Here is a 25,105-nt window from a genome sequence, read left to right as displayed (position 1 = left end):
TTTTGTGAGAAAAATCAGCCCTGAGCTAACATCTCTGCTAATCCTCCTCTTTTTGCTGAGGAAGACCGGCTCTGAGCTAACATCTATTGCCAATCTTCCTCCTTTTTGTTCCCCACAGCCCCAGTAGTTAGTTGTATGTCATAATTGCACATCCTTCTAGTTGCTCTATGTAGGATGCGGCCTCAGCATGGCCAGAGAAGCGGTGCATCGGTGCGCATCTGGGATCCGAACCCCGGGCCGCCAGTAGCGAAGCACGTGCACTTAACCACTGAGCCACGGGGCCGGCCCTGGTAGAGTTTTTTGATAGATTTTCTATGTCTTCTAATTTTTCCTATTTAAAACAATGAGAAATAGAGTCTCAGAGTACTTTCTCTGAGAAAGTCTGACATTTCAGGCACAGATTACTGACAACTATTAATGGTATATGACTTTGCCACCTCATCTTAGTTTTAAGTTTTTAATTCCTTACCTTGGAAATGACCTAACTTTGCTTCTTCCAAATCTTGTAGTAATACTGATGCTTCAGAAATTTGGGCCACAGATATTCCGCTGTTGTGGGTTCTCCCTGCAAAGGAGTGGAGCTGCGCATCCACCAGTGTAGAAGGGTGTGGTGCTGTAGTATTTGGAGTCAATCAGAGAAGCTAAATGGAAAAATGACTCAAGAGAATTATCACCATAACCCCCAAGAGCAAGAAATTATTTTGCTTAATTATTTTGTGATTCTGGGGGTATATTTAAAAAGAGATATTAAAACTGGTTCCCAAGGAACCAGCCCTATAGTAGAGCAGAAATTGCATATTACCTTCTTACACAAAGTTCCCTGACATTGTGGGAAGGACCAACGGGAAGTTTCAGTGCTGTTGCCTGTGTTAATGAGGCCAAGAGGTCCACACTGGGATAAGGAAGTCCAGTGAACAAGCCTTTATGCACTGTGGGAGAAGGAGCATGCGTGTGGTCCCCTGAAGTGGCTTAGGGGTCACTTACCAGTGCACCTGAGTTTCCCGTCTGTATAATGCAAGAATTGTGTCTGTCCACTGTGATGTTTTCTCCTTTTTATGACACGGCTCAGGGCAGTCATTCTAAGACCGCTGACCAAGGTGTAGGCCCTTCAGGCAGGCGGGGTCCAAAGGGAGGATCTCTGCAGCGACCCTGACCATGGAGTCCAGAGGGAGGAACATGGCGGCCTGGATGGAGGGGATGGTAGGACAAGTGGCCTTGAAAAGCAAATTCCAGGATCCCAGTCACCCGGTATTTACCTTTTAGATATTGAATTTACATTTCAAATACTGGCCAGGGAGCTTCAACAAGGGCTGCAAGCATCCTCAGCAACAGCCAGGTTGGTGAGCCCCACCCCTACCTGAGTGCGGGCCTCAAGGGATGCAGCCCAACCACACTGTGCATACTCCGGGTGGTGGGCAGGGCATGGAGGGTGGACGTGGTATATAGAAGAGGCAGGGTAGAGGGTGGCATGGAGAAGGAGAGGAGTGGGGTGCAGGGGTGGAGGGACAAGGAGGGAGTTGGGGCCCATAGCTGTGCATGCTGGGAGCTTTTGTCTCTTAACAACTTCCAGCCAGCAGCCTACAGGGCTGCAGGACTACAACTCCCAGGAAGCTCTGGGCATGGGGTGGTGCCTAGCCCTGAGGGGAGGAGCAGGGCCGTGTGCTCTTGGCCAAGGGCCAAACCGCCATTGGCTGCGGACACTGCAGGGCACCAGCTCCACGTAGACTGAGTCTCTGAGGGATGTGATGGGACCAGAGGGACCAGGGAGTTAGGAGGGTGTGGCGGCTGCATGGGCAGCCGAGGGCCTGCAGCGTGCAACTGTTTTTGTCCAAAATTGAAGCCGGACTGGCGCCTATTCCACACCGCCTCCCTGCCTTGCTTGATTCCTCCTCCCACTTGCATGCCTGTGGGTCTTTCCACACCCTCCTATATAGTCCAGGGCCAGGTGCTTCTCTAAAGTGCTTATGGGAACTGGTTTTACATCCCAGAAACTTTCCACTTTGCCTGCTGCCCTCTGCCTTCTCCAGCCAAAGTGCCATCATTTCATCAGCTTTTGGGAGACATTCGCCCTTGTGGCCCCTCTTGCAAGCACAACTTAAGAGCTGTGCAGGGTGGTAACATTGGCTGTTGCTTGCCTTTTTCGCAAATGCGGAAGTTGAGGCATCCATGAGGTTAATCATTGGTTTCCCCAGGATCCCCAAGAGCAGAGGACAACCACCCAATTCCCAGGCAAGTATCTAGTAGGCCATTTTCACCAACACATTCCAGTGCAGAGGCCTCCTAAACAGCATCCTTAAGATGAGAATAGCTTAAACATTTTGCCCTTTAGATTGATCACCTAATCTCAGCTCAGGCCTGAGTGGCCAGTCTCTCAGGGACACGGAAGAGACTGATCTGATCACTCAGGAAGAGACCGGTGGTCCACCTTTGGGAGACGGATGTGAAAGTTAGACAGCACTTGGGCAGCATTTGAAACCTGTCAGCTTTAACATCTCTGCTTCAGATTCCGGCAAGGTTCCCGGATAAATAAGCCTAGGGATAGTCAGATGTATGGTATTTTTAAAAAATTGATTAGAGTAGCGAAAGGAACAGAGCATAAAATATGCTGCTTATTTGCAAAAGATGAAATGCAACCAAGACGTTCTTGTTAATTTTTTTCTACTCATTTTCTTGGCTGTACTGTACGCTTGAATGCAGAAACAAAAAATTTGAATTGCTAAATTCTCTTTTCCTGAGATTGGTAAATTAACTTAAAAGTCTTATTGAAACCTGTGGAGGAATGGTTAGCAGCTTTAATGATTTATGTCGTCCCTAAAAATCTGGGCATTGATCTACATGAAAAAAAGTCCATGTTTATATTACACATTCCAATAGGTTACATTTCCGATTCCTGAATGTGGGATATTATCAAAACAACTGAAAAACCTGGTCATGGAAACTGGACCCTGTCACTTTGTCAAGAATTTGCCTCTTTATGAATTAATGACAAGAATCCTTTAACATTTTGTAAAGAATGGAAGAGAAACTCTGTAGTGTCTCTGAATGTGGCAAGACAGGGAATTCTTGTTAGACCACATCCTCGGGTCCCTCTCTCGTGTTCAATAGGCCTGGGTGATAGTCCGTGTGCTCAGGTGCAGCGCCACTCCCCCAGCTCCCAATGTTCCATCCTACTCTGGCCTGTGCCCTCTTCAGGGTGTTCTGATGACACTAGTTCACAATGTTTGGAAAGAAACATTGTAACATGAGGATATTCATCATCTTGAAACAAGGATTAATGGAGAAGAAAGTCTCGGGGTGTGTGTGCTCCGATGCACTGCTGTTGTGGTGTGTGGCCACAGTGACCACTGTGCTCCCAACAGTCCCCAAAATGGCTGTCTCAGACATTTGATCTCCTGGTGCAAACACAGCAGCTGTTGACAGAGCTGGGCTCTAGTCGTGGTTCAGTGTCTTCCATCAGATTTTGTGGCTCTGACCCTCCTCTGCTCGCCCCCTTCCTATTCCTATCTGCTGCGTTGATTGCTTTTAGTTGTTTCCTAGGAGCCACTGTGTGTAACTGTATTTCCCAATGTCTTTAGGGACCCACCCTCACTACACGAGTCACTGTACAACAGAGACTTATCCTGGTGTAGCCCGTGTTCATCGTCTCCAGTGGAGCTGTGAAGAACCCTGCTTACTCGGAGCTCCTCTCATTCTCATGCTGCTGGAGCTATTATGAAGCTAGGCATCTCGTCTTTGGTCTCATCAACATTATTCTTTTCATCGATTATTCTGAAGTCAGAGATGACTTTGTTAATAATGTGGACACTGGCTGTCACAGGCACTTTCATGTATCTTCCCCTACAGCTCTGTGAATTAGGCCTGTGATCCACATTTTACAGGGGGGGACACTGGGGCTCAGAGAGTTCGAGTAGCTTCCTTCACGCAATTTCTTGGTACATTTTGAGTCTCCACCTGGAACTCCGCCTCTCAGGTGTGTGCACTTAGCTGGTGTTCCACTTTGTGCCACTCTGCCAGCCTCCCCAATGACACACGCCCCATCCTGAGTCCATTGTCTGCTTGATGGGACTCACACTGCACAAACAGGCCCTGGGAGGGGAGTGGAGTAGTGGGGCGTGGTCCTCCAGCTTACCCTGGGTAGGTTCTAGGTTTATTTCGAGAGCTAGAGCAGTGGAACATACTGACCTTCACTCACGTGGAAGGTTTGTTATGTAGAAATACTCCACTGACTTTTTGCAGGTGTCATGTCTTCTTTGTCTTCATTGCTCCTCTGGGCTTTCTCCTACAGTCTGTGCTGTGCAGTAACATACAGTACAGAGACTGGTGAGCATAATACTGTTGTCCTCCACCAAATGGTCAGGTCACCCATTTTTCTAATTATGAAAGAAATACATATTGTAAAAAAAGTCAAAGCACACAGATCTATATAAAGTGAAACCCTCCCCTTTCATCCCCTTCCCTGAAAACTCAATCCCCCACTCAGAAGGAACTATTGCTAACAGGGTTTATTAGGTTTATTCTTCTAGAAATTTCCTATGAATTTATTAATACAAATAAAGTTTTTTAGCATAAATTACATAACTACATTGTTTTGCAATTTGCTGTTTCCCAAACCGTATATCATAGACGTCTCTCCGTATCAGTGCACATCATTCTAACTTACCATTTTAGACGTTTTAGAGGTATTCCAAAGAACAGGAATACCATAATCTGTTTACTTCTTCTATGATAGAAATGGGATTACATCCAGTTTCACTATTATACATAATGCTGCAGTAAGATCCTTGTATGGAATTTATTACACTGTTATTCAACTGCTCAATTTGCTTTGTTTCCTTTAAGTCAGAGACTGTTATATTTTTAACATTTTCATGGGAATTATATTATAGGGAAATTAATTTTATCACTGAATAAAGACATTTATGGGGAAACGAATTCAAGGTCATCTATCTCAGTATTCTGGAGAAAAATCATGAAACTTAGAAGGTATTTGCTTGCTCCATCACATTCTAACAAATCATGTTAACAATTTAAAGTTGAATGTTTGAATAGCCTCTACTCTCTCTGTTCAGAAGAAGGATGACTTTTTCTTGTCTTGAAAACTTCTGACACCAGGGGCTCTCAGTTGGGCTTCAGAGAGGATAAGATATTGGTGTCGTATCTTTTTCTCTTCAGCTGTAGGCTGAATGGTCCAAAGATCATAGAATTGAACATGGTCCAATCGATATATATGATTGGGGTCAAAAATTCAAAGTAATGAACCCAAGATAGGAATCTATAACTTTGGTTCTTAATAAAGAATTTCCTTTGATATCCTCAAGTCTCTGTGATTAGTAGTAAAAACTCACCTATAGGTGAATAGATGTGGTTCTGCTGGCAATGTCTGGCTTGAACATCCATAGTTGAGGCTGCCACATCCGTAGGTAGATTAGACTTGACTTCTCGACGACCTCTGCCCTTGGTCTTTGACCTGGGAAAAATAAGAATTTAAAAAAGCTGCTGTTATTAGAACTCAATGTTAGAAATGCCCATTAAAGAGTGAGTTTGATTTGGTAAACCAAAGGGGGTATAAGCAGAACAAAGTCTTTAATATCCATAACATTTCAAAAAATTCTAATTTTTTAAATATAACTCTATTTTTGCCACAGTGCAAACTGTGATATATGAATGAAATATCCCTCTGTCCATTTCTTAACTTCTTTCCATTGTTTTGATGGATTTATCCTCTAATCCGGATTCCAAGTGTGAAAGAACATCTTTGTTCTTCAAAGAAAATAAGCCATTGAAATTTGATTTTCTTTTAGCTCAGCATACTACAGGTTTGGGGAGTAAATGATCATGATTCTGAAATCTAACTGCTAATTAGAGGGGTGTAACGGATGATTGAATGGTGGTTCATCCCCATGGTCAGGGGTATTGTACACATGGACGCGTAAACACTATTCAGGAAGCTGCTTCAGCCCTGTGACATCCCTCAGAACCACAGTACAGGAGGATCTAGGCACACAGCCATCTGCCTCGATCTCCTGGGTTACATGTAGGTCCAGGGGTCTTGAGAGTGGCTTCAGAGCAGCTAACTTTTATCTATTTCTCCCCTTCCTTGTCTCCAGCTTATCCCAAACTGTCTTGACTATCATATTTTAAAGTAAGACCAATTATAGTTATTTACATGAGCTTCTTGTTCATTACTGCAGAGTAATAATCAGGCATACTATTAAATATCATTTAATTGACCTAATTAAATGTGTTGTACCTTATAATTGATTAGAACACTAAGTTTAGTTCCGAGTTTGATATTCACCAAATGTGTTAATCTGCCTACAACTGCCATGTGTCTCACTCCTCTTAGATGTGCATCTTTGGACCATCACAAGATTTGAATGAATCAAATCATCATAAATTAAGATAATGTACTGTCTTTTGCATGATAGGGAGGCATATGTGTCCATTTTGGAAATATGCCCATTTGTCTTTTCTCTCCATGAGAAGTTTCTGGTCACTAGATCTCCAGGTGGCTTGCACAAACCCTAGATCTGTAATAGCTTGGTGCCTCCTTCTACTTGGGGTAGAAAGAAAAGAGATCAGAGATACTTATTAAAGTTTTGGTTGCATGAAGTCTTCTATGAAGAATATCCATGCATATTGTTCTGGATAGCTTTCTGTTCCTAAGAGTACTAGTTACATTAAGGGCTTGTCAGGAACTGTGAAAGGTGTGATATTTTAGCTTACCTGCAAGCTAATAAGTCAGCCTACCACGGTCTTATAGATGTTGGCAAAAGACATGAGACCTGTGGGTCAGAGACAAAGGACTTAATGACACAGCAATACCAGGGGCCAGAGTATCAACATTTGCACCGGTTCACTAAATCTCACTTCCTGCATGGTGATACACAGTGGGCCAGGTGACATGCAGAGCGTTGCAAGAACACAGAGCTTAAGGAACTCAAATCTTTGATAATGGGCGGGAAGTCTGCTGACCTTTGCCCCGGGGAGGGGTGTTATTTTTATTATACTGGGCAGTAAGTAGCCTGCCCTTTGCTCCAGAGGAGGCCACTATTTCTATCTTCCAAGGCTGACAGCTCTACACACATCCTTGAAAAGATAACCTGGTTTCACTGGCTTTCAAAGATAAGCTTGAACGAGACTCGATCATCATTCAGTTCTTCTGTTTCCTTTATTGAGATTGTGCAAATATGCTCTTTTCTCTGTAAAGTTCACTAACTTTATTCATACATAAGGGATGCTTTTTGTTTTATTTATTAAGTTGAGATTGTCTTATTAGAGCAAATGATGAAACTATTATAGGTTGAATCTGGAAGTATGCTTTTCCAGGAAATATGTGAAAGAAGATCAGTGCTCACAGAACTCTGCCACAAGGAGCTGATAGAAACTTAAATGATTTTAATTTGAATACTGTTTTGTACAACTTTCTTCCATCTTACTTCATCCTCTCTGCTTCCTGTAACTCTCATATGGGAATGGGGCAGTCTCAGGGATTCACTGAACTCATTTACAATATTCAAATGGTTTTGTCTGTTGTGTTTTTTTAATTTAGGTAAACTTGACATACAACATTATATTAGTTTCAGGGGTACAAAGTAATGATTCAGTGTTTGAGTATATGTTGAAATGATCAGCACAATAATTCCCGTTAACATCTGTCCCCATATATAGTTACAAAATTTTTCTCTTGTGATGAGGACATGGCGTATTTCAAGGTGCATAAGAATCAACGATGATATCATACTTTTCCATATACAGCTTGATGAATTTGAACATAATATACACCCTTGAGACCTTCACCACCATCAAGGCCACAAACATATCCATCACCTCCCAAAGTTTTGTTCACCTCCTTTATTACTATTATTCTGTGTTAAGAACTCTTAATATCTACTCTATTAGCAAATGTGATATATGCAATACAGTCTTGTTAGCTGTAGGCACTATGCCGTAGCCTACATCTCCAGAAATTTTTTATCTTTATAACTGAAAATTTGCAACCTTTGACCATCAGCTCCCAATTTCTCCCTCCTCCCAGCCCCTGGCAACCACTATTCTAACCTCTGCTTGTATGAGTTTAACTATTTTAGATTCCACATATAAGTGAGTATTTGCCTTTCTGGCTGCCTTATTTCACTTAGCATAATGTCTTCTAGGTCCATCCATGTTGTCAAAAATGGCAGGAATTCCTTCTTTTTTCAAAGTTGATTAATATTCCATTTCTTTATCCATTCACTCGTCAGTGACATTTAGGTTACTTCTGTGTCTTGGCTATTGTGAATTAGCTGCAATGAACATTAGTGTGCAGGAATCTCGTTGAGACCCTGATTTCAATTCCTGTGGGTATATACTAGAAGTGGGATTGCTGCATCATATGTTAGTTTTCATTTTTGGAGGAAGCTCCATACTGTTTTCCATAATGGCTGTACTAGTTTACATTCCCACAAGGGTTCCTTTTCTCCACATCCTCACCAACATTTGCCATCTTAATTTTTTTGATAATCTCCATCTTAACAGGTGTGAAGTGATAGCTCATTGTGGTTTTGATTTGCATTCCCTGATTAGTGATGCCGAACACCTTTTCATACACCTATTGGTCCCTTGTATGTCTTCATTGAAAAAAGTCTATTCTGGTCCATTGCCCATTTTTCAATTGATTTTTCTTTTTGTTATTGAGCCAACACAAAAAAAGAGAACAAAATTTTCAGGCATTATGGGTGATTCCCAGTTGATGCAGATGGTTTTGTTTTTACAATGGTACCAAAAGATCATGTTTCGTGCTTTTTCTTCAGCTTGTTATAAGACCAGCAGTAGCTACGGCATGGCAGATAATCGGGATCTTCTTGGTTTGGAGGTTTACAACATAAATGAGTGGTAAGGAATTTTTATTATTCCAAGGAAATTATTGAGATCATAGTCCATGGAATCCAGGATTTATAGGTGTAGGAGGAAATTAAGGTGAGGATTGGTGATCTGGCATTACATCTGATCTTGAGGGACAGGTATCTACTGTATGAGTGTTTGAATAAAAGTATTAGAGATCAGGAGTTTGTGGTGGGTGAATATGTTTTCTGAATTATTTACTTTTGAACACCACCATTTGGATTATGTGAACATCTGGGATATGGGAGTAAGTCGCTAACAGGGGGTTGTTGATAATGTCAATATTGATTTAACTTCTATGAACACCGAGTGGTAAATAGATTAAGCAAATGAGTAGTCAGACAACACAGAAATGGTAGGATTTGGGTTTTAGTAAAGGACTGGGGACCGACTGTCCTGAGAGGCAGTGCCAGGACTTATGAGGTTTAGAGTGACAAAGACAAGAAGGGAATAGAATCACACTCAAACAAGGAGGGGTGTTAACAGGATGGAGGGAGAAATGATCTGGGGGAGCCTTGAGTTTTGACCTTGAGCTTTCTGTTCTTGATGCAAATCTGCCTGATGACATCCCAGGACACAGGTCAGATCTATCACCAGAAGATAGATGGAGTGTGGAAGTACAAAACAGGCAGGATAATTGTCCTAAAAAGGCAGGCTTCTTTTATCATTTGACCCACCTTCATGATTTATTTTTGTTGGATAAGAGGAAAAGAAGGATGATAGTCACGTCTTCACAGAGGAAGCAGCATAACTGTGGGAACTAGTCCAAACCAAACCCTGGTTTAAGCATCTCCATCCCTTTAAGGATGTCCAGTGACATATTGAAGAGGCCGGTTACTAGAATCCCATCCCATCCTGGCAGTGACGGGTCTCTGGGAGGACACCTTGGACCAGTCCCACCAGGTCTGCTGGCCTGAGAGACCACAAGGACTCCAGGCCTGCAGCAGTGCAGGACAATTGGTAAGACCTTTCAATCTTGCCAAAGCATTTCAAAAACTTGCACCTAGTCACACAAGTGATTCCCTGCCAGGTGTGCTTGCAGGTGGTCTGCACTCCAGGTCCCATGCCCACTCCTGCCGGTCTTCAGATTTGGCAAAGATGATTCCAGGAGCTGATCTGGGCATTCCACAGCTCCACTGCCAACAATTTCTGGTCACTGAGGAAGGTATCAGGAAGGAGGAAAGGGCAGTGAGGAGCACAGGAGAGAGACTGGCGATAGCACTGATGGCGGACAGATTTGCTAGGGAGGCAGAGAATGTGAGGGGCCAAGAAGGACGTCCTGACAGCAGATGAAATGGAGCAGCCACCTCAGTGAGGTCTCTTGGCAGCGTCCCTAATGTTTCCTTGCTTTGAGCTCTTGAAACTTTAAAATATATCAAAACGTTTCTTTTATTAAATTCTGCTGTGTGACATAGAAAATATAGACAGCGGTTTCTTTCTGAGGTGAGAGGTTGAGTTTCAGGTGAGGAGAGAAAAATCTTCCTTTTTCATGCTGTTCTCTCATTTTCCTTTACTATGTACGTTATTTATTTGTACTTTCAACTCAGCAGCAAGTTATTAACATGATGGGATGATTCAGTTTTTCCCCTCACAGTCACAGTAAAACCTGCTTAAAGTAGATTATTCTTTTTGTGTAATATTCCAATAGATTCCAAAATATTATTTCAAAATCACTTTGAAGTCTATGTTCTCAAATTAGATATTTACTTCTAGGTCTCCATTTTTTTGTTCTTTGTTGCCTGCTAATTCAGAGTTGCATCTAAGGAAATATCAGATTTCCTTCAGTTTTTTAGATCATATGTGTTGGAAATTTGATTCACGAAAATGGACACGGCAGTTGGGGGATTGTGCTACTATCAAAAGAGGCCTTTTCAGCATCAGTAATCTGACAAGAACCCACTGCTTGTTGGGATTTAATTGTCTATTTGAGGGATCAAGCTTTCACTGTTGGCACTTCTCTTTCTCTTTCGAGGGAATGTACAGTCTTCCCAGTCTTTCTCTTACCAAATCACATTCCTGGGTGGCTATGCCGGGTCAGGAAGAGCCTGGGATGCTGTGAACCAGGATTCATCCTCAGCTTCTGGCTGTCCTGAGAAGGCTTCCCTGGCAGAGTCCAGCCTGTGTTTCTGGGTGACACTTGTAGCCATTAGAAAGGAGTGGATAGCTCACACGTGCCAAGTGATTCATCGGGCCCTTGTCTTACAAGGTGTTCCCAAGGGATGAGGTTCAAAATGTCACTTGGTAACCCTTTGAAGGCTTGTAGTCATGGGGTGGGTTCTCGGTGTGAGCTCAGAGCAGTGTCTGTTCACCACCAGATGGGAAGCATTTCAGTATTTTAATTGGTAAGGCTATGTTCATGTACGTCCATGGATCATCACTTCCATGGCATTCCATTCTGGACACCCCCACACCCCTGTCATGCCTCATTTTTCAAAGCTCCAAACAGGGTTCACACTCCAGCAGGTTGTTGTAATGTAACCACAGCACAAGACTGGGGAAAAAAAACACAGCCACCCAGGGGCGACACACTTTAAGGGCTTGGGCCCAATTGCCCCATTTGGATGAGTTGGGAACACCAACACTGAGTGTGTAAACTGAAGGATTGTCCAAGACCATGGACGTCAGAATGACACGGGCTCAGAAGTCACCTTGGACAGCAAGGGACAGTGTGGTGTCACTGACTGGCCAGGATTATGTTCCCTTTTCTTGGCAAAGTAGAGCTCACCTGGGATCCATCAGGCCAAGCCAGGGAGGAGGCTGGGGGCCTTCTAGGGAATTTCTGCCCTAAAGTGAATTGCAAAAGGAAGGCAGGGGTGCTGAAAATCCTAGTGCACAGGGAGCAGTCATGTTTATGGAACGAGGCCCAGCAGTAGCCTTAAAAGCTGCATCATATATCTTTCCTTCTGGATACAAAACAAGCAGGAAAAGGAATTCAGAGTCCTGGACAAGGATCCCAGCAGGATTCAAATCTAGGTCACGAGTGAACACGGAGCCCCTAGAGAGGTGTCAGGAGGGAAAGTCCTGTCTGCCTTTAGTCCAGTTGCAAATGGCCTCCCTCTGTAATTTTCCTCTCCACGTGCACGTTTTGATCCTTCTGCATTGTTTTCCCCACTTAGAGCCGATGCAATCCCAGAGTTTTAACTAGAAAACTACAAGTTCCTAAAATTTGGTCAAAAGAAACCTCAACAAGAGAAGCAGAAAACATTCCCTGTTCCTCCAGAATTAGAAAGGAAGCCCCTGCCTGTGGCACGACTTGGTCCTGGGTAGTGCTGTTTTAAACACACCTACATTTCAGTGGTTGTTGCTCTGCCTGTGAAAGTACCTTCAACCTTTAAATCTCAAGAGAATGGGCGGGGGCCCGTGTCTGCTCCTGGAGGAGCTGAATGATACTGAAATAAACTTGTCCTCGGAGTTACGGGGACTTGAGAGTGTCCCCACTGGCCAGGGAATGGGCTGGCCCTTCTCCCTTCTCCCACATACAATAAGCTGATGACCCAGAAGAGTTCTTGATTCAAAGAGAAATGTGAGACTCTGTGTCTCCCTTACATGCCTACAGAAAGCAACAGAACCACACAACTCCCAGGCTGTAAAGGGAACAGGACTTTAATATAATATTCAAATATGGCATTTATTATTTACAGCAAATAACTACTGTCTCTCCCCAATGGGTGAATAGGTGCTGGGGTAGAGTTGTCAGGGAGCTGGCGTGGGGTCGTCCCTTCCCTCTTGGGCTTCAGGCGACCCCAGGAATCAGCTTACAATGTTTCCCTTCCCATCAGGTAGGAGGAGCCGGCCCGGTGCATCGCAAGCATCCCAGCTGTATCCCCGCTGCTGAGGATGGGGCTGTGCTTGGCTACTGGTACGGGGCTCGGTGTTGGGGCCTGGGGGCTGAGTAGAAGATTCGGGTTATCTTGGGGGGGCCTTCCTCAGAATCATGGCCCCCCACCCATCCCACTGCAGTGAGTGCTCCAGACCCTGTGCTCAGTGCTGTCAGCCACCAGTACCCCATTTGCCCTGTCACACGAGAGATCATTTAGTATAACCTATTTCACAGAGGAGGAAACAGAGTCTCAGGAAGCTGAAGAGAGTCAACCCAGTCACAGGACTGCTCAGTAGTGGAGCTGGGGTCCCAGTGCCAGCTGTCCAACTCCCCAAGGACACGCTTAGCCCGAAGCTTTACTGAACCCCTAGGAGTCAGTCACCCCAGCCCAGACACTCACTCACCCCTGAACTTGATGATGGCCAGTTCTTCTTGGCCTTGAGTATTCTGCTGGCCAATTAGGTCTAGTGCTCCAGCTGGCAGGACAGGCCTTAGCTACAGGACAGAGAGGCACCTGTGAGACTACCAGGAGCCACACCTCAGGTGTCCCCTCCATGCCTCCCCAGCAGCTGGAGTCTGAGTGTCCCAGAGGTCACCCTGCAATAAGGCCTGGGGCTGAATGGGGGGCCACGGAGACAGGCTCTCTGGACTGGCCAACAGGGAGAGTCCACACTTGCCCTCACCCAACTCCTGCCCAGCCTCACCTATCATTCTCGTTGAGCAGCTCCATGTCCTGGAACCAGGCCCCAAATCACTCCTGGGGCTCTGGTTGTAATTCTTTGCAGCCACCTGGAGCAGCAGGATCTCCCTCATGACTCGGTGTTCCTGGAACCAGAGAGAAGGAGAGGATGCAGACAGGGCCTGGATGGGAGATGCTGCAGGGGCCTTGTGGGGGGTGAGGAGTGGGGCAGGGGACCAGTCCTGGCAATGCTCCTTCTCTTCAGTTCCATCCAGGCTTTACCTGTTCTCAGAATGGGAATAATCAACTCCTCCTCCAGGAAGTTTTCCTTGATTAGATCCTCCCCTCAACCCACCCATCAATTGGGTGGGTCTCCCACTTCTCTGTTATCAAACTCTTCCACTCAATGTAAGATACAGGGGGTGGAACCAGGGACTGTTCTGCCCAGAGGGTCTCTGATTTCCTCCTCCTTCCCCTCGCTGCAGGGAGTGCCACAGCTGCTCACCTCAGTCCTTTACTCAAGGTTGATCTCATTCCTCTGGATGGCAGACAGCTAAGCTAGAGTCCATCAGACAGAGCCCCCTAGCCTGACTATCCCCCTATGCGCACCCCTTCTCATGTTGCACTACTGCTAGGTCCCCAGGGGGTCCGGGCATACAGAGAAAACAGGACTTGGACTTACGCCGGTCTCTGGGCTCCAGAAAAGGAGGACATGGGGGTGAGGCTGAGGGACCTGGCAGCACAACTCTCTCTGATGACAGACTTGGAGGCTGAGGCCTCAGGCAGAAGGGACTGCTCAGCCACTTATGTGCTGCCTGACTTTGGGGGGCCCAAATTCTCTCTCCCTCCATGGGCAGCATGGGAGGGAGTCCAGCTCAGACAAAACCTCATGCAGCTGTGCCATCAGGCAGCTCTGAGCTTCCCCAGCCTGGAGAACCGGAATGGGTGTCTCAGGTGGAGCCTCTGTTCATTCATCCCTAAGATGGGCCCAATGTCCCAGCTCCCAGGGGCAGCTGCAAGGCTCTCATGAGAGATGTGTAAAGTGCTGAGAGCTCAAAGCTCAGTTCGGGGGCTCCCGCATCCCAAGGCTCAGGATCCTTGTCCTCCCTGCCTGGTCCTCAGGTTCACCCACCTCGAGATAATCACCCATCGTCAGACGCAGCAACAGCAGGTCATGGAGGAAAGTGCCAAGATAGGGGACAACACTCTATGACATCGGTGTGCAGGTGGGATGATCCCTTGCTCTCAAGTCTACCCCCTGCAGACCCTCCCCTGAAAAGTCCTCACCCTCAGCATCCTGGCCCACCCAAGGGTTCCCACGGGGAGCAGCCTAGGACCCTTAACAGCCTCCCCTCAATTCCCTCTCCCTTCACAACCCAAGAACACCACACTCCTCCTCGCCACCTCCCACGGCCGGCTTCTGGAAAATCACAGGGTATGCGGTCCCCGGCCCTCCCCACAACAAACCCATCCTGCACCAGCTCTTCCAGGCCCTCTTCCTGGTCACTTCTACTGGGGGATTCGGACACTGTGGCAACAAGAGGAAGGGCCCTCCTCTCTTGATTTGAGGCCTCCAGCTGGGAAGGCAGAGCCCCTCCACCACAGGCACACTTACCTGCTGCAGCTGCTGCTGCTTCTCCTGCACCCTCTGGAGGTTGCTTTCCGGGGGGCAAACGTGGAGGGCCCCTCCTGCCAGGGTACAGGACAGTGTCAGTGAGGCCATAGTCCCCTCACCCCATTTCTCTCCAGCACCACTAGCCTCTAACCCTGGACATCTGACTCAAGTCAACTGGTACCAATGCCATTCCATCCTCCAAGGTCTTGTGATTCCAGAACAAGCCTAGCTCCGATTCTCACTCTGGGTGTGAGTTTGGGCTTTCGGCCTGGCCTCCCCGAGCCTGTTTCCTCATCTGGAATGTGTGAAAACTCCAGCTACCTCACAGGTTCTCCTGAGGACTCACTGTCGTATGGCTGTCATCATTGCTCTCGCCCTCACCCCTCCAGGTGGAGCAGGCAGAAAGCTCCCACATTCCTTTCCTCCTTCTTACCTCATCACCACCCTGTGAGGCCTGCACCACAAGATCACCATAGCTCCATTTCCCTGATGAGGAGACAGAGGCCCAAACAGGGGCAGTGAGTTGTTCAGGGGCCCACAGAGGAGAGGCTGCTTGCCCCTCCCAGCCAGACGCCCTGTTTCAACATCCTCACCTAACCCCCAGCCCCACCACTGACAACAGTCCTGTCCCCTGAGCTCTCAAAGCTTGGTCCTGGGCCAAGCCATGGATGGAGATGATGGGGTGTCTTGGGAGTCTGGTTGAGTGGCTCCTGCCTGCCCCAGTCCCGTGGAGTGTCTAGTCCCCAGGCTGGGACAGAGGCAATGCCAAAGCCTTCTCCTCCCCAAGGAACCCTTCAAGATATTCCCCTGCACTGAACTCTTTCTTTATCGACCCAGGAACTGGACCCCCAAGGTGCCACCTCTGATCAACAGAGAAGGGGGTGACAGAACGCTTTGCTTCCTCGTTTACATGAAGCTCCTAACGTCCTTTCAGCAGGATCCACTAAGAATCCATCAGTTGCCTAGACACTACGCATAAGCCACCTGGGGCCTATGTCATTGCCAACCAGGCACTCAGGTGAGAATCCTGTGGTTGACTCGAGTGACTGCTCTAGGGGTTCAGGGGGCTGTCCCAGAATGCACACATTTGTCTCTGGTCCTGCCGTTCTGACCCAAGGATGAACAACCTGTTTGTCCACCTGGGCCATGGGAATCCCCTGCCATGCCCGTCTCTGGGGCAGGCAGGGTGGCCTCCCCTTGGAGACGTGGTGAAGACAGAAGGAGCAGCAGTGCCCTGGCTTCCTGAGGACAGGTTTAGGCTGAAGGCTAAACCCACCCCAACCACCCAACAGCCTGGAAGAAGCTACATCCAGCAGGATGGACGTGCATGGAAGCCAGAGACCTGCTGATGGCACCAGCTCAGCAACTCGTCCTGGAACAGCCCAGCCAACACCACTGTGTCCCATGACCAAAGCCTCCTGCCCAACAATGGCACCCCACCTGCCCATGGGCAGAACAGTTCCCTCTGCTTGTTAACCTGGACAAGATAGACGGGAAGGTTTCAGAGAAAGTTCAAGTGAGAAACTATTAAAACCACAGCCTGCCCAGTCCCCCTCCCACTCCCACCCCTCCTCTCTTTCCAGACCCCCAACCTCCACTTACCTTGGTCATCAGTTCTATGCTTAAGGACTCGTCTTGGCTATAGCACTCCTTAAGTTTTTCAGAGCTCTCCCTGAGGGGAGGGGAAAGAGGGAAGGATAAATTTAGGGATAATGTGTGGTGTCTGAGTGCAAATCCTTTTCTTTGACAACTTGAGAGATTCAAACTGCCTGGAGGAGTGCTCTCACTGGGATCCTCTGAGCACTAAGGTCTCGTGGGACTGGGAGGGGGCTCTCCTGTTTGTCACTGTGGTCTCCATTCCCCGGCTCTACAGAGCAGCTCTCTTTTGACCACTTTGAGTTTCAACTGGGTGTAGAGTTCTGTTGCTAAAAACACTTGAAAATCTCCAATGTGGCTAAACCCAGCACCTGGCATTTAGGGAAACCGAGTCCTGAAGTAGAATTGGTGCACTAATGTCACCAGGAAACTTAGAGACCCACCGCCGAGGTCCAGGCCCTCTCCCAAGCATTTGCTGCCTCCCAGGAGTTCTCAGCTGACTGAGGGGCCAATGGCAGACATACGGGAGATCCCCCATCCACCCTGGTCCTCCTATGGAGAGAGACCTACCCACCAGGAAACTTCCCCCATGTGTTCTTCAGGTGGCTTGTGGAGGTTTTCTGCAGAGCAGAAATGACAATGCGGGGTAAGGAGAAGTTCTTCAGGATCTCTCACTCCTGGGGAAGGGAAGAGAATGAGCTGTGAGGTGGGGCACTGGAGCCCTGCTTGCTTTAGCTTCAGTCCAATTCTATTTAAATCTCTCCTTCTGCATGAGACAGATGCTCAGGGAGCCCCAGAAGGGCACATTTAGGACCCAAAGAGTAACACTCACAGCGACGAGGGTTTTAGCTCAACCCAGGGAAGGGGCCAGGTAGGAAGTGAGCATCCCCCCACTGGGACCTGGAGTCAAGATCAGCGTGCCCCTGGAAGGAATGGCCTAGGGACTTGCAGGGGCTTAGACCACACACTTCATTCCTGGGAACTGCTAAAAGTGGACAGGCAGTTCCCAAGACTCCAGAGAGGGGCTCCACTGGGCCTCTCGCAGCATACCTGGGTTACCTGGACCCACTGCTCCACCACCCTCACCCTGTCCTGGGCCGTCATGCTCGGGTCCCCAAGGTAGGTGGTCATGACGAGGCTGGCCACCTTTTTGAAGTGGTCAACGGTGGCCTGGACGGTGGGTGCCAGGTGCTCATTGTCGGGCTTGTTCCTCTTGCACCAAGTGGAGCCCAGGCACTGAGATGGCACCACCTTCCAGAAGAGCTCCTGGGGAACAGGAGGAGTGTCACCCAGCCCTGCCACACCCCAGGTCTGTGTCCACAGCCCCCAAAGTCCCACACAGGAGTCACAGTTTAGAGCTGGGGCTCAGAAAGCTCAGGATATGGCGCTGCCTGCACACTGCCACTGGTGCCAGCCCCCAAGAGAAAGTCTGCTCCTCAGTTCAGGCACTGAGGGCATCCTGGCAAAGAACTCTGGTCAAGGAGGGAAGGAGATGAAACCTCTAGGGCTCAATAACATATGAGTAGAGGAACTCACCTTCTCATGCTGCCAGCCATGACCTGGGGTATGAACATGACAGACCCACCAGGCTTCCAACACCTAGCAACCAGCTCCTGCCTGGTGGGGCAGGAATGGCCTGCCCCACATATCCTGCCTTCCCCACTCCACAAACACACACATACACAAACGATGAGGGGCCTGGATTGTGGGGTTGATCAGGTGGGATCACAGTTGTGTCTTGGCCTGCACTAGCCTTTCCTCAGCTGCCCCATGTTACCCTCACTGCCTCCTGTCAGACACCCAGAGGCATCAGGGATGATGGCTGAGCCAACATCAGCAACAATCAAAAAGATTCTCTTTGAGCCCAGATCCTCCAAAAGTTGGGATACAACAACAAAACTTTTTTGCCTGTTGACTGTCTCCAGTCAAGTGAGCTGGATGGGGGGCTGTGGGTGCCTGGTTACCAGAGTTCTAAGATCTGTTGAGGCCTATGACCAAAGAAGTGAGGTCATTTTTACCTGGGCCCCTTACATCAATCAGACTTCCCCAGAGCTGCCCCCTGAGCCCGGGCTGCTCACCCTCCTCTCTCATGTCACTTCCTGAACTGTACACAAGGAGCCTACACAACCCTAGCCACAGCTCCCTGGAAACCTAACTCAGGTCCTAGCTTTGAGGAGACAGAGATGAATGCACACCTCCTTTTTCTTACCAGTTCTGCATCCTGGGAAAGTCCCTGTGCTTCTCAGGTCCTCCCCAGTCTCCAAACCTGCACCATGGGGATCAGACTAGAATCTACATCTTAGGGACGTCACCCAGTGTATATGAGATAATATCTGTTACCGCTGTGGGCTGGTGTCACACGTACCTAAGGCATTAACTTAGAGATGGAAGAATAACAAAAAGGGGTGACATGTAGCACAGAACACCACTCAAAACAGGCATGGGTTATAGCAACGTGATATTGGAACAGTCATTTCCAACTTGGCCTCATTTTCAGGTCAGCATCATGAGGGGATTGAAACTAATGGAAATTTAGATACTGCCATCCTGTGGCATAAAACCATTCAATTGTTACCTGTTTTATGGAGAAATAGACCCAAGTGCCTCATCTTGGCCTATGAGGTGGGCAGCCTCCACAGTGGTACCCAGTAAGCCCCACCCATGGTATAGCCATCCCCATGGAACCACTGAGTGGTTAGTAACTGGCTCATGAACATAATAACAGCCAAAGTGATGGGATGTCTTGTCTAAATTTTAACTAAACAGGTGTCTCACTTCCTCTTACTCCCTCTCTCATGTTCCATCTCTCTCTCTCACTCTGTCGAATCCCTGTAACCGAGGAATCAAATACCAGTGTTTTGGGGCTGCCCAATGTGGAGGCCTATAGAGGAGAGAAGCATGGGAGTGCCCAGGCCAACAGACAGAAAGAAACTCAGCCTCTTAGTCCAAACTGAACCCTGAAGGCTGAGAGTGACCTTGGGGGCCAGTCCTCCCTCACTTGAGCCTCAGTTGAGGCCACAGCCCCAACCTGTTCAACTCACTGAGGCAGAGGCACCCAGCTAAAACGTGCCTGATTGCTGATCCACACAAATTGTGAGATAGTCAACATTTGTAGTTTTGAAATGCAAGGTTAGGGGCAATGAAGTCAGAGATACACAGTCTACCAGGCCCTGGCCCTACCTTCCACCCCAGCTCCTGATCTCTCCTCCCAACATCCCTCCAGCTGCACTGGCCACCTTTCTAACCTCCTCTGGCCAAACTCACTTCTGCCCACGAGACTCAGGACCAGTGGTGCCATCTCCCTGACACACTGCTCCCAGACCCCTGAAGGGCTGGCTCCCTCTTGTTATTCTGGTCCCAGCAAACGTCACCATAGTGAGGCCTTTCAGACACTCCTACCCAGTGACTCCAAGCCCTCCCTCACAGCCTCCTGCTGTGTTTGTCTAGAGCACTTGCTCTTTTCTTGCTTCTGTCTTTGCTTTTGCCCATTTCTCCTCTAGACTGTGAGCTCCTGGCAGGCAGGGACCACTTGGTCATTTTCATCCTGCACTTTGGCTCACCAGGGCACCTGGCACAGGGTGAGTGCTCATTGCATAGCTGCTGAATGAGTACATGGGAAGATCTTGCACCCCTCCCCCTGCTTCTGACCAACTTTGGGGAGATGAACACTAGTAATAGGAGGTACAAGTTGTTTCTGAGGCAGGGGGACAGCCAGAAAGACCTCTGCTTGACTCTTCGCTGCTCCAGGAGGTCAAGTAAAGTTCATTGGACACCGTGTAAATTCCATGTTTACAGCAGAAGGAAAGGACTTGATGTATATGTATATGATGTAATGGTTACCAAAATAAGTTTAGTTAACATCAATCACCAGACATAAAAGGTTTTTTCCTGGTGATGAGAAGTTTTAGGATCTACTTTCTTAGAAACTTTCAAATGTACCACACAGCAATATTAACCTGCATAGTGCGTATATCAGGTATATCTCAATACAACTGAAAAAAATAAAAACAAAATCTTACTTGCCACCACTGACACAAGAGGCTGCCCACCCCCTGGTTGCCAGACCTAGCGCTGCAGCCCTCACCAAAACTCCACCAAACAGAAAGGAACCATTCTTCAGGTGTCCTCAAGGCAGAGGCTCTCCAGGGTCCCAGGGATAAAGGAGCAGGACATGTCGCCTTCGAGGGAGTGGGAGGAATCACGGGAGCCTACCTTTCCCCCGATCTTGCTGTCCCCCACCAGGTGTCCTCTTCACTCCTGAGGCATCCAACCTCAACCAGGACAATGACTCCCCCCTACCTCCAGATGAGGACCCCGAGGGTCCAACAAGGACTGGTCTTCTCTCTCATCTCTAGACTTGGTGTCCAGTCCTCTGGCATCTTCTTCCTTATCCCCGGTTCTCATCCACTCGGGCCCCCAAGTCTCAGTTCAAAATGATCTCAAGTGGGTGGAAAGCATTTTCTCAGCCTTTCAGAGCACAGTAGGTCATCAACAGAGAACCTAGTCCAACAGACACGTTGCGAGTTCATGGAACCCTTGGAATCACCCACTGGAAGCACTCCGCTTTATACAGGAGGACACTCACTGAGGTCTTCTCTCCTGTTCCCAATGCCTACACAAGGGGAGGATGGACTCATCACAGTTCTGGGTGCCCACAGAGGTGGACTGCAGGACCCCAGTCCTGTGCTCTCCACACTGGGCCAGGGATGGGTCTGGAACAGGTAGAAACCTAGGAACCTTAGGGACTCTTCTGCCCATCTGTGGGCCCTTGGGCATGTATCTAGGAGAACGGATGCTATGGCCCTGTGGGAGAGCTGCCTCCAATCTCTCTCCCTCCTGCCTCTTGTCACTTCCCCCATATCGGCTTTTTCTTCACTGCACTTCCATGGCTCCCACAGGAAAAGTCAGTGTGAGTGGGTGTGCCTGTGCACATGGAGGAGAGGAAAATGACCCCATATGGAGAGGGATGGGCAGCAATCCCCTAAGATCTTAATGCTTCTCATTGCCAAAGGAAACCTGAGGGAAGGGCCAGAGCCTTGGCCAAGGAAGCTGGAGCTTCGTCTAGTCTTCAAGACCCTGACTACCTCCTGTGGTCTGGGTCAGTACTTGCCTCTTTCTGGGCCAGTTTCCCAACTGTACAGTGAGGGGTAAGATGTGCAACAACACAAGCATGTGCTAGGCCAGGACAAGTCATCAGCCCCATCGATACATTAAGTACACTTTAAGTGTATTGAAGACATTAATATTGCTGTGCAATCATCACCACGATCCATCTTCAGAAGTCTTTTCATCCTTCAAAACTAAAACTCTATACCCATTCATGAATAACTCCCCATTCCTCCTCCTCCCAGGCCCTGGCAAACACCATTCTACTTTCTGTCTCTCTGAATCTAGCAATTTCAGGAACCTCATAGAAGGGAAATCACACGAGGTTGTATTTTTGTGACAGGCTTATTTCATTTAGAGTAATATCCTGAAGGTTTATCCATGGTGTGCCATATCTTAGAATTTCCTTCCTTTGTTAAGGTTGAATAATATGCCATTTTATGTATATACCACATTTTGCATATCCATACATCCCTGGACAGATACCATAGCCGAGTCCAAAACCAAGCCCAAAATAAAATGGGGCCGCAACCAGACTTTTATCAACGGTCCCCTGGAGACTGCTTTCTTAAGCCACATTCCATATGTTATTAAGGATCTAGTTTTGGGCCATGAGTTGTTTTTCAGAAACTCTGTTGTTCCTCCTTGAGCAAGTTTCAACTGGTTTGATCCAGTGAGACCACAAGACAGCTGGTAAGACTCAAACTGCAACTGCACAAGTGACTGGAGGATGACCTGGGGAACCAAGAACTCCCCGGCCGATCATGTTAAGGACACCAGCTTTTGAACATGGGATGTATGACAGAACATGAAAATCTTCTTGCACAAAATGCCTAGGACTGCCCCCAACCTCCCGCACCCACTCCTTTGCCCATAAAATGCCTTTTTCAACTGGCCATTGGGGATAAGTGTTTAATCTTTGTCTCCTGTCTCCCTGCTGGCCAACCTCATAATAAAGCTTTTGCCCTTCTACAAGAGTGGGTATCTCATGGTTGGCTTAAGTGGTGCATTGGGCAGCGAGCCCTTCCTCGGTTACAATACTTGGGTGGCTTCCATGTTTTAGCTATTATGAATAGTGATGCTATGAATATGGGTGTTGAAATATGTTTTGAAGAATATGCTTTCAACACATTGGGGGCGTATATACCCAGAAGTGGTATTGCTGGGTCCTATATAATTATATTTTTAACATTTTTTAGGAATTGTTATACTGATTTCTACAGCAACTATATATTTTATATTCCCAAGACAGTGCACAAGGGTTCCAACTTCTCTACATCTTGGCCAACACTGGTTCTAGTCTTTTTCTTCTTCTTCTTCTTCTTTTTTTTTTTTTTTGATAGATGCCATCCTAACGAATGTGAGGTGGTCTCTCACTGTGTTTCTTATTTGCATTTCCCTAATGATTACTGATATTGAGCATCTTGTCATATGCTTATTGGTCATTTGCAGATCTTCTTTGAGGAAATGTCTACTCATGTACTTTGTTCAATTTTGATTTGGGTGGTTTGTATTTTGTTGCTGAATTTAGGAGTTCTTTATCTATTCTGGATATTAAGCCCTTGTCAGATACATGGTTTGCAAATATGGTCGCCCATCCTGTGGGTTGTGCTTTTACTGTGGATAATGTCTTTTTATTTTTATTGATGTTTTAATGGTTTCTAACATTGTGAAATTTTGGGTTGTACATTTTTGTTTGTCTATCACCATATATATGACTCCCTTCACCCCTTGTGCCCATCCCCCACCCCCCCTGCCCCTGGTAACCACAGCCCAGTTTTCTCTGTCCATGTGTTGGTTTATATTCCACATATGAGTGAGATCATACGGTGTTTGTCTTTCTCTTTCTGACTTATTTCACTTAACAAAATACACTCCAGGCCCATCCATGTTGTTGCAAATGAGACGATTTTGTCTTTTTTTATGGCTGAGTAGTATTCCATTGTATATATATATACCACATTTTCTTAATCCAATCATCAGTCGAGGGACACTTAGGTTGCTTCCACTTCTTGGCTATGGTGAATAATGCTGCAATGAACATAGGGGTGCATAAGCCTCTTTGGATTGTTGATTTCAGGTGCGTTGGATAGATTCCCAGTAGTGGGATGGCTGGATCATAGGGCATCTCTATTTTTAATTCTTTGAGGAATCTCCATACCGTTTTCCATAGAGGCTGCACCAATTTGCATTCCCACCAGCTGTGTATGAGGGTTCCTGTTTCTCCACATCCTCTCCAACATTTGTTGTTTTTTGTCTTGGTGGTTATAGCCATTCTAAAGGGTGTGAGGTGATATCTTAGTGTTGTTTCGATTTGCATTTCCCTGATGATTAGTGATGTTGAGCATCTTTTCATGTGCCTATTGGCCAGATGTATATCTTCCTTGGAGAAGTGTCTGTTCATTTCCTCTGCCCATTTTTTGATCGGGTTGTTTATTTTTTTGTTTTTCAGTTGTGTGAGTTCTTTATATATTATGGAGATCAACCCCTTGTCAGATGTATGTTTTGAAAATATTCTCTCCCAGCTGGTTGGTTGTCTGTTCATCTTGATTCTGGTTTCATTTGCCTTATGAAAGCTCTTTAATCTGATAAAGTCCCACTTGTTTACTTTTTCTTTAGTTTCCCTAGTCTGAGTAGGCATGTCATCCTAAAAGATTCCTTTAAAACCAATGTCAAATAGTGTGTTGCCTATATTTTCTTCTATGAGTTTTATAGTTTCAGGTCTCACCTTCAGGTCTTTGATCCATTTTGAGTTAATTTTTGTGAATGGCGATAGCACATGGGCCACTTTCATTCTTTTGCGTGTGTCTGTCCAGTTTTCCCAACATCATTTATTGAAGAGACTTAACTTTCTCCATTGCATGTTCTTAGCACCTTTGTCGAAAATTAGCTGTCCGTATATGTGTGGTTTTATTTCTGGGCTTTCAATTCTGTTCCATTGATCTGTGTGTCTGTTTTTGTACCAGTACCATGCTGTTTTGATTACTATTGCTTTGTAGTATGTTTTGAAGTCAAGCATTGTGATGCCTCCTGCGTTGTTCTTTTTTCTTAGGATTGCTTTAACTATTCTGGGTCTTTTGTTGCCCCATATAAATTTTAGTATTCTTTTTTCTATTTCTGTGAAGAATGTCATTGGGATTCTGATTGGGATTGCATTGAATCTGAAGATTGCTTCAGGTAATATAGACATTTTAACTATGTTTATTCTTCCAATCCACGTGCATGGGATATCTTTCCATTTCTTTATGTCATCATGGATTTCTTTCAATAATGTCTTGTAGTTCTCATTGTATAGTTCCTTCACCTCCTTGGTAAGATTTATTCCTAGGTATTTTATTCTTTTTGATGCAATTGTAAATGGTATTATCTTTTTGAGCTCTCTTTCTGTTAGTTCATTATTAGCATA

At 46.7% G+C, this 25,105-nt stretch overlaps 1 long non-coding RNA gene across 1 annotated transcript; it reads right to left on the bottom strand.

Moving 5' to 3' along the window:
- Nucleotides 1-599: 599 nt before the first annotated feature.
- LOC131402709 (uncharacterized) lies at nucleotides 600-17,218 on the bottom strand. The gene is made up of 4 exons (XR_009218913.1): nucleotides 17,168-17,218; nucleotides 16,600-16,669; nucleotides 14,998-15,071; nucleotides 600-641 (listed from the first exon to the last, which is right to left on the bottom strand). It is a non-coding gene; the product is annotated as an uncharacterized LOC131402709 (long non-coding RNA).
- Between the last annotated feature and the right edge of the window lie 7,887 nt (nucleotides 17,219-25,105).

The sequence above is a fragment of the Diceros bicornis genome, unplaced genomic scaffold, assembly GCF_020826845.1.
Source record: "Diceros bicornis minor isolate mBicDic1 unplaced genomic scaffold, mDicBic1.mat.cur scaffold_235_ctg1, whole genome shotgun sequence".
NCBI lineage: Eukaryota > Metazoa > Chordata > Mammalia > Perissodactyla > Rhinocerotidae > Diceros > Diceros bicornis.
Note: the sequence above shows the minus strand (reverse complement) of the source record. Positions and strands in the feature narration are given on the sequence as shown.